Source organism: Pteropus alecto, unplaced genomic scaffold (assembly GCF_000325575.1).
Source record: "Pteropus alecto unplaced genomic scaffold, ASM32557v1 scaffold88, whole genome shotgun sequence".
Taxonomy (NCBI): Eukaryota; Metazoa; Chordata; class Mammalia; order Chiroptera; family Pteropodidae; genus Pteropus; species Pteropus alecto.
In genome coordinates, this window is record NW_006494611.1 from 16,160,179 (window position 1) to 16,170,176 (window position 9,998).

The window sequence follows — 9,998 nt, forward strand, 5'->3', positions numbered from 1 at the left end:
AGAAGGTCATGGGAACCTTTGACTTATAGCTGGTTGGTCAGAAGCTCAGGTGACAACCTGAGCTTGTGATTGACATCTGAAGTGGAAGGGGTGCAATTTTGTAGAACTGAGCCCTGAATGTGTGGGATTTGACACTACCTTCAGGGAGATCATGTCAGAACTGTGCTGAATTATAGGATATCCAACTGGTATCTGAGAGAATTGCTTGTCAGAATTATTAGCAGGATATAGACTGCCCTTTTCAAACATCTTCCCTGATGATAGAAGGAGAAAACAGACTGTCTCCCATAGTCAAAATGACAAGTTCACCATCCCCTTTCAGTCGGTTGCTGTTGGCTTTAATATCTATTCTTACCTGGCTATCTATCTGTAATCGTGCCATCTATGTCTGAATGCTGGACTGCCGATGACAGTTTACCTATGGCTTGTTCAGGCGCTCTTCCAGGTGAGGGCATTTTCCTCTACTGTTCCCTGTCATGAGCGTCTGCTACTGTTGGGCTTCTTGAGGACCCTCGGCCCCCCAGTGACAAATCTTCTCCAGAGCCTGTTGATGCTGGGGTCCCTTGCTCCAGTGAGAGACCCTCTTAGAGGAAGCCAACTACTTTGAGCAGCATCGACAAAGCCCGCGAGAGACTTAAGTGTTCTCCTCACACCAAGTAACGAGTTGTTCCCTCTCAGCTTCACCCTATTTCCTGTCCCCTTTTTCAGCCTGGCATCATCAAATCATCTAGTACCCTGCAGATTCAGTGATAACCTTCAGGCCAGTGACCAGTGACCCTATACCTAGTGGGGGAAAGATTGGGCTCATTCTTTGAGAAACAAAGGGGTGCCCAATCCCAGGTATCCTTTTCTCTCATGGGAAGTGAAAGATAAAGGTATAGTGTATTAGTCTGCTAGGGCTGCCATAACAAAGTACCATAGGCTGGGCAGTTTAAATGCTGAAATTTATTTTCTCACAGTCTTGAAGGCTAGAAGTCCAAGATCAAGGTGCCATCAGTGTTGGTTTCTTCTGAGGCCTCTCTCCTTGGCTTGAAGATAGACTTTTTCTCCTTGTGTCCTCACATGGTCTCCCCTCTGTACCTACCTGTCTGTGTCTTAATCTTTTCTTCTAATAAGGATGCCAACCACTGGATTAGGGTCCACCCTAATGACCTCATATTAACTTAATTACCTTTTTACAGGCCCAATTACCAAGTACTGTCACATTCTAAGGTAATGGGAGCTGGAATTTCAACATATGAATTTTGGAAGGGACACCACTCAGCCCATAATAGATGTGTCCCCAGAAAGTTACTACTGCATGATCTCAGCTTAGGGACACTCCCTAGCCTGGGCCTTTTTTTATATAGGCAGATCTGGTGGGATTTTCAGAGCTGATTTTTCTGACATAAATCCTTTTGGTTAGCTCTGTGGTGACACAGCAGGTGCAATAGAGGTCGTGCCTCTGAATTGAGAGGGTGAGACATTTAGTGCCTTTCGTTTCCAGCTGAGGCCCATCTCCCAAGGAATTCCCTCACCCTCCAACTGGAAGATGGGTGGAGGCTTGCAGTTGTAGAGTCACTTTAAGGAAGCAGGAAGGGCTTCTCTTGGTGAAACATCATGTGAGCATTTTACATTTGCATTTCTCTTCAGCATTTTCAAAGTGCTTTCTACATCATCTGCGTGGGGGGCAGAGTGGGCATTCTTCCTGTCATTTTGCAAGTGAGGAAAGTTAGGCAGGCTTACAGAGATAATAAGTGATTTATTGAAAGACAGATGGATACAGAGCAGACTGGCCAGGACTAAGTCTCCTTAATCCCTACTCTGAAGTGCTACCTTCACTCACCATATAGGTAGAACAGGAGAAGGGGGATAGAGGTAGGCAGGTTGTTTTCATACCTATATGGAGGCTCCTACATGGTAAAGAAAACAAAGTAGTCAAGAGGCAACTTTGTACACTATGAACTTGCTGTGCTATGTATTAAAGCCCACATTGTTTATGTAAGATTAGAAATTATGTTTTAAATATATTTAGTAATAAGGCAGGAAAGAAAATTATTTTATTACTGTTAAATTAGTCTGTTTTATTTTAAAAATATGTCCTAATGTTGAACTTCTTTAATAATTTTTGTATCAAAAGCCTTTAGAAAAAAATAAATTGTAAAATGCTCTCTTGGAAAGCTTCATTACTTGCTTTTCACAGTGAAATGCTAATATTTGCTAGGAGAGAGATGTTCCTTTGTTGCTCATCCATTCATTCATTTATGCATTGATCAATAAGCATGTATCAATGGATTACAGATGTAAGATATTGAGTTGCGCATCACTTGGGAAGAGTTTACATGAAGATAGAGTTACCAGAATACTTGTATCATTGGAAAAAATATTGTTACCTACACAAAAAGTATCACTTTGCTAAAGTTTTAATTAGATTGTGAAGCAATGTTAGCATTGGATTTTTACAGATTAAAAGGGCAAAAATTATGTGATCTGAAGAAAAACAACAGCATGGAATTTTACAGATTAATTTCTGTCATTTTGATACAGTTCAGTAGTTTTCTGCAAGGACAGATGCTGTAGTTTTAAAAGATGCTTTTCCCTGATTTGGCCCACCAAACTCCATCTGATCACCTTTTCTATCCTTTAAATTTAAACCTGTACTTTATTTACTCAGAATATTTTTGTAAGCCAAGGAAAGGTCAGCAACAGAGGTTGGGTCCAGAAAATACTGTTTGTATGCTCCCATGCAGCAGAATGCTTCAGAGTTCAATGGCAAAGACACATGGCATCTTTATTCCCTCTGCCCTCCACTACTGCTCTTGTTCACTCTTTTACTCCTTAGACCCAAGATGCTAACTACACACACTCTGTACCTAAGCTGACTTGCCTGGGTTGACATCTTGACCCCTCCAGTTACATTCTAGAAGGGAGCTTCTAATCTCCAGCTTGATATAACTAAAGCCAACTCGAGGATTTCTAATCTGGTGGTGAAAAGTACAGCACCCTCATGGTGAAGGGAGTCTAGAGTCCAACAGGAGATTAAAAGTGATCTTATATTATCAAAGACAAATGGTGAATTAAAAAGACCTCACAGTGGTGTGCTAGTTTATAGTCTTCTCAGCCGTCACACAGCCTGAGAGGCTTCTGGCTGAAAACATCAAGTTCAAATAAGGAACAATGATGGGAAGTTTAAACATTACAAGTTTAGCAAGGAGACATATCTGTCTGGCTAGTTTTGTTTCTTTCAGTTTTGTTCTATTTGGTACTTTATCTCTTATAGAGAGTAGAAAAACAGACAAAAAAATCATAAAACCTCTCTGCTTGCATTGTTTTTAAATTTAAAATGTCAGCAAAATGAAACATACTTTTAAGACCAATTTTTCTTTATGCTTTGAATATATAATTCATTAAAATGTACACTTTCTGTCACAGTACCAGAAGACAAGAGATATCAATTTTTAAGAAAATAATTGAATTTCACAGAGAACCTTTTATTTTAATGCTCTATATTTGAATTTCAAATTGAAACACAATCAATGGATATAACATTGTCATAATGCAAATAACATATGATTAATAGTAAAGAAAAATACTCGTTTCAATACATTATGTTATTGATTTTCATTTCATAAGATGAAGAAAGTGTCAGAGTGTATTATTATATTATTAATATAATATTTGAGTTTATTTGTGGGTATTTATTACCTTCACCACTACAAGATTTTCGTAACTTTATGAAAGCTTATTCACCAGCCCTTTTAGCTAGTCACTGCATCCTGCCTTGTGACAATTAAATGAGATTCTTTCGACAAACATATTCAAAGGTCTACTATGGCATCATTCCGGAAGCTAGAGATACAGCAGTGAACAAAACAGACAAAAACCTCTGCCTTCACGGAGCTTATAGTCTAGAAAACGGAGAGATGAAGCAGAATAAATAAGGACATTTTATTGCTCTTTAGAAGAGGATAAATACAATGAAGAAAAATAAAACAAGTATGGGACGGTTGGAAGAGGTGCAATTTTAGACGGGAAGGGCGAAGAAGGCCTCACTGAGAAGACAAGGATTTGAACAAGGTAGAAGATGGAGCCACAGGATGATTTGGGCAAAAAAACAATACAACAGAAGCAGTAGCAGTCAGATGCAAAGGCTTTGAGGCACCACTGGCCTCGTGAGCTTAGGGAACAGCAGAGCCAGAGTGGTCGAGGTGAGTGAGGAAGGGTAGTCGGAGATGAGAGAGAGGGATGCATTCCATCTCTGGTATTATTTTAGTATTGCTCTCACTTGAGCCGAAGAGAGAACATTTTGAAATGAATATAAATGAATTCTGAGTTAAGATTTTGTGTTGCCTTCTCCTTAACAAACTGCACCTGCACCCTCACTGGCTACCTTTCAAGAGCTTGAGCAGACAAAGCTTTTCCCACCTCAGGGCCTTAGCACACACTCCTTCTTCTTCCTGCAAAGCTCTCCCTGCCACTTCTGCGCCCACTCTTCTCACTCCTCATTCCTCCTCTGCTTTCATGCCTCAGTGAACGTTAGCTCCTGAAAAGGCTTTTGCTGCTGCCTAAAGTAGTTTGTCTCTTTCTCCGTAGATTGTATTATAATTTACAAAAGTATGCTTATGGGTTTTAGTCGTTAAGTTGTTTACAACTATTGAGTTATTTACTTGTTAGCATCTGTCATAAACTCCACAAGAATAGGAAAAATATTTGTTCTATTATTAATATTGATTACAGAGTGCCTAGCACATCTAAGCACTCTGTAAATATTTGTCGAAGAGATGCGAGGACAAATACATAAACTAATTAATGAATAGAAACAGCTTGGAGGATATTAAAACTAAGGTTTGTATTATTGTTCTATTACCAAACACTGCTTTACTGATAGGGAGAGATTTCCAGGCCCAGACAGTATGTCAAAGTCAAACACAAGAAGGACATGGACTAAAGTTTCATAAACCCCTTGTTACTCAGGGTCTCGAGAATAACACACTCTCTTAAGTGAAATTCGCTGTGCCCTGTCAGCTGAGGGAGTTCCTCCCTTCTATTTCAGGGTACGATATGCTGTATTTTTATTATTACACTTAACAAATTCGCATTATTTATATCTCTCAGTAAATTCCTCCAGCACCTAATTATAGGCCTCTTGAGAGCAGGAACCTAGTTTTATTTGGTCAAGGATGACTGGTACATGACACACAACAGAGGCTTAGTCAAAGTTTGGGAAATGAAACTAATTATCGCTGTGTTCCTGTTTTGCACCGGGCATTCGGTGAGGCACTTTACTTTTTTCTTTTTTCGAAACTGGCTTCTGAGTCTAACCCAAGCCACTTATATATGCCAGTTTCAATTTTTCCCACACCCATCGCATATTTCAACTGAGTCAAATATCTATTAACACCAGGAAAAGGTCTATTTATTTGAGTTCTGAACACAAAAGAAAAAGTAGGAATGCCATCAAGTGCCTTAGGCTTTCTTAGGGTGGACAGAGCTGATCACAGAGAGAATGCTGATAATTCCTCTAAGACTGAGACTTGGTTACAACTGAATACCAATATTTTCATGACTTGGTTTCTTCTCAAAGGAAAAATCGTAATTGTTTCTCAAAGTATCAGATGAACAAAAAGACATACACACCCACTCCCTGGCTGCTCTGCCAGAGCAAGCCTGGCTTCTCAATGGTGCCTCAAAATTTATTATTTTAAAAATAGGGACTTATTTTTCAATTACTTTAATTTATTCGGGAATATGTGATTTGGCATACTAGAAGTCAAAATGTCTGACTAGCAATATTGTGCTGACCAGTCTAAAATCACCTCTGATCCACAGTATGTGGAAAACCAAAATACTCATTCTCTGAGCCCTGATGATTAATACGGCTTGTGTTTCTCTTCTTATAATGGAGAATAAGTGATTATACCGCTATTTTCAGAAGGTATTCCTCAGGATAATGTTGATGACTGCTTTACTTTGTCTCATCTCAACCAAGATTGGATAATTATAAATTAAAGAACTATCTCTACACAAATATTACATTCTATAATGCTACAACAACTTATTGGTTTAGGTATTGTATATATCCATTTCTATTTTACAATGAGAAACTGGGGTCCAGAGACATAATTAGTGATAAATAGTGGAGTTAGAATTCAAGCCCAGGTCTGTCCAGTTCTAAATACCTTTTCTTTCTCTATATCAAGATTCTTCCATAATGGATAAATGGATGGATGGTGGATGGACGGATGAATAAATGAATGAGTGAAAGAATACAGGAAGCAACTATGTATACACACACATACATGCATACATACATACACATGGGTCACAACTGATTTGGTGGGTGTAATTTTAGTACAAACCTAGGGAAACTGGTAATATTTCATTTCATTTTGGTCATAGTTTGTATATATAGGTTTTAATAAATCAGAAAATAGTTTGAATCTTCAGACATGGTACATACAACATTTTGAGTAATTAAACTTTATTAAAATCAATTTAGAAATACATGATGAATAAGCAATCATTTAGTTTGACCTAACCTAATAGAATCTTGCATGTGTAATTAGTGTGTAGGCTGTCATTTTCTGGTGGTTTTGTTTGTACTGAAAATAAAATTTATAAATCAGAATTTTTACCCATAGAATGTCAATATTATTTCTATTCAAAGTAGGAATGCCATTGAAAATGAGTGCTCCAATTACAAATACTCTTGAGGTTGTTAGAAAGTCTGAGGGTTTTAAATTGCACGTGGGCAGGGCCAATTTTTCCCTAGTATGCTCTGCTATACTATCTATTACGACCATTGTGTCATCCACTTGCATATGAGCTCCATCTCCAGAGTGCAAACTTCTTGAGGGCTTTTCCTTTCGTTTTACAGAGCACCTAGTATACTGCTAGACATGTAATTAAGCTTCTTGAGCAGATACAGCTCTCAAAGCTAAAGAGAATCCTTGGTGCAAGCGCTGGACTATAACATTTCAAAGTAAGTAGGCACTTGCTCAGGGAGGAAGTTAGTATAACATGGAAGTTGAAGGAGATACTTATAAGGGAAATAGAAAATAGAAGAGATCCAAAGGTGTACTCTTTTTGCAGATCTCACCCTGCTTTGAATTCCAGTGCTGTTCTGCTAACTCCCCCACCTTCATGCCAATCCATCCAAGATCTCATCTTGTCCTTGGTATTCAGCAGTGCCAGGCTCCAGGACAACTGTGAAGTAGATATTGCCTGGCTAATTAGGATGTGTGTGTGTGTGTGTGTGTCTACACATATATGTTCAGGTAAATTTCAATGGCCGTTAAGAAATATAATCTTGTTTATTTTCTGTCCTAAATTTTTATTGTAAGTCAGAGTGGCGAGATTTTAAAACTGCCTCCTCTTGTATAACAGAAGGAATAACTTACACTGCATATCCTTTTGCCATATGTTGTTTCTTTTGAAACTTGACAAAACCTAACCATATAAGGAGAGTGGGTATATTTCCCCCCATTTAGAAAAGTAAAATCCTGCAGTTCGGAGAGGTTATGTAGCTTGCCCAAGCAAGTTTGTGTAGTGTGGAAGACTCTGGCTTCTGATGATGTGCCCCTGGGTTCTCCACCTGCTGGCTCTCTAATAATAATTGTAGGATGGTCTCATTCAGCTTCGTGTGAAGAGACGAAGACTATTTACTCATTTTCTCTCTCACGATTTTCTCTCGTCTCTCTTCCTGCCTATCTTCTGCTGTTCTGTCCCCTGTTGTTTTCTCAGTATACCAAAGGAATGAAGAACAATGTTCAAATTAAAACTTTGTTACATTTTTAAGCTGATTTTGGAGCATTTGGCCTAACAGTTCAAGAGACTATTTATTTTTTTCACCATTTTACCATTATGGACATTGTTTTGAAAAAATACAGCTCTGGATGATATGGATAGAAATCACTCACCGGTATTTGTGAGATGAAAATCACCCTCATTAAGACTGCTGAAGAGTAAATAATATTCTATCTGCTGCATTTATTTGACTTTTGCTGCCTGGTATTGTAAAGGAGAATTTTAGAGAAATTCCTAAAAACAATAGGAAAATTACCATGAATAAGACAGTATTGAGCAGCGGGGGGAGCTGAAATGGTGAGGGAGGAGTTGTACAGACAGGCATGGGAGGTTGGCTCTGAGCCACCCAGTAGCCACTAACCACGTGGACTATTAAAATTTTAAATAAAACTATATTAAAAATTTATTATTTAAGCACACTGGGCCCATTTTGCTTGCTCGATAGTGCCATGTGCCTAGTTACTACCATATTGGATAGTGCACATAAAAAAAAAACATGTCTCTTGCTGCATAAATGTAATTGTATCATGCTGCTCTAGGCAGATGAGCAAAGTCCCTCATAGCATGTCAAAGTCATTTAAATATGGGAAGAACAATGAGCCATCCCTAAGGATTTCTTCCTCCCTCACGCCCTTCCTCTCTTCCTGTCTTCCTCCCTTGGCCCCTTTCTCCCCTTCTCCTTTTCTTCCAACAAATATTTAGAGAGCAATTACAATGAGCCTGGCACTCTTCAAGCATTGGGGCTACAGTGATAAACAAGAAAAGATGTGGCTCCTGCCCTCAGACAAGTGACCATCTAGTAAGGGATTCAGACAGTCGAAAATTGGCAATTATGATCCAGGATGATAGGTGCTAAGTGCCCCCAACCTGGTTTCAGACCTCAGGTTAAACAGAAAAAGAGATGTCAGAAAGCTAAGACTTGGAAGATTAGTAGAAGATATCCAGATATAGAAGGGCAAGGAAAAAGAAGGAATAAGTGTGTTCCAGATAGATCAGTAGAATAGAAGAAAGAGAACAGGATACACTCCAGAAACAGAGAGAAATTGAAGATGACGAGTATATAGTGCAAGCAAAGAAGAAGAAAGAAAAGTTACATTTTGTTTACAGTTTAACCCTCGGGTCTCATTGCATTTGAGAAAGCTTTAACTCTCATGAAAGGTAGAGAAAAGGATATTCTTTTGGAAGAGAGGCTTTCCGAAGGTAAGTGATCTTACATCATGTATTCTGCTTCTTTGTAGAATAGGTTCTACACCCCTTTCAGATTGTGGGCATAGAAAGCTGTACCTCTACCCCCTGGCTATAATTAACTAACTATGGGTGAAAAAGGGGCCACATACTAAGCCTGACAAACTCAGGGGAGGGCACCATGGTGGACCCTACATACTCAGAGACCAAAAGTAAACACATAAGATGGTCTGAAGATGAAAATTCCTAACTGAGAGTGGGTCATGCAGGTAGTTATGTCCTAGGCCTATAGCTTCCTTGACCAAGGTCAATCTTTTCCTTAAGTGAGTCTGTTTATTGTCTTTTTGCATCTAGATAATACACTTTTGAAATGTCAGAGTAATTTTCTTTACAAGACTCTTCAGGGCACAATCACTGTAGCAGAGCATCAGACCACAGCATCCTACATTGTTCCCCTATTCCCCGCAACTATATATGCTGTAAATGTTAATTATTAACTATCCTGTACACATCAATGTAAATGAGGTATGTATCTCTCCCTTTAACTTTTTATTCAATCCCAGAGATTTTCCCACTTTGCTTTCTCCCACCCCCTTAATCTGCCATGTGGAGGGAACCAAAATTTTGCCACTCTGGAGCTGCTTTCGGGATACCGATTTTAAGCTGTTTATTAAGAAATAAGACTCAGAAAGAAACTTTGGCTTTCCCCACTTTCCTACCCAAGAGGTGCAGATAGAAAAATCTGCTTCAGGAAGGAAATCTTAGGATGTTCACCTGAGCCTAATTTGAATTAAGTATGGTGAATAAGAGGGCTTCAGGCATGGTCTTGTTAGCTAGGTACCCTCTGTGTCTCATTGTTTAAGTTGCCCAGCAAAAATTTGCCTGCCATGTGTGTTCCCTCTTCTTCAACTACTTGTAAATTACCCATTCTCATTTCTGAAATCTAATATACCATCCCCCCACCCTTTCTACTATGTCCAAAAATGTCATATATACCTAATGTTGCCTTGCTGTCTTTGGCATTTTCA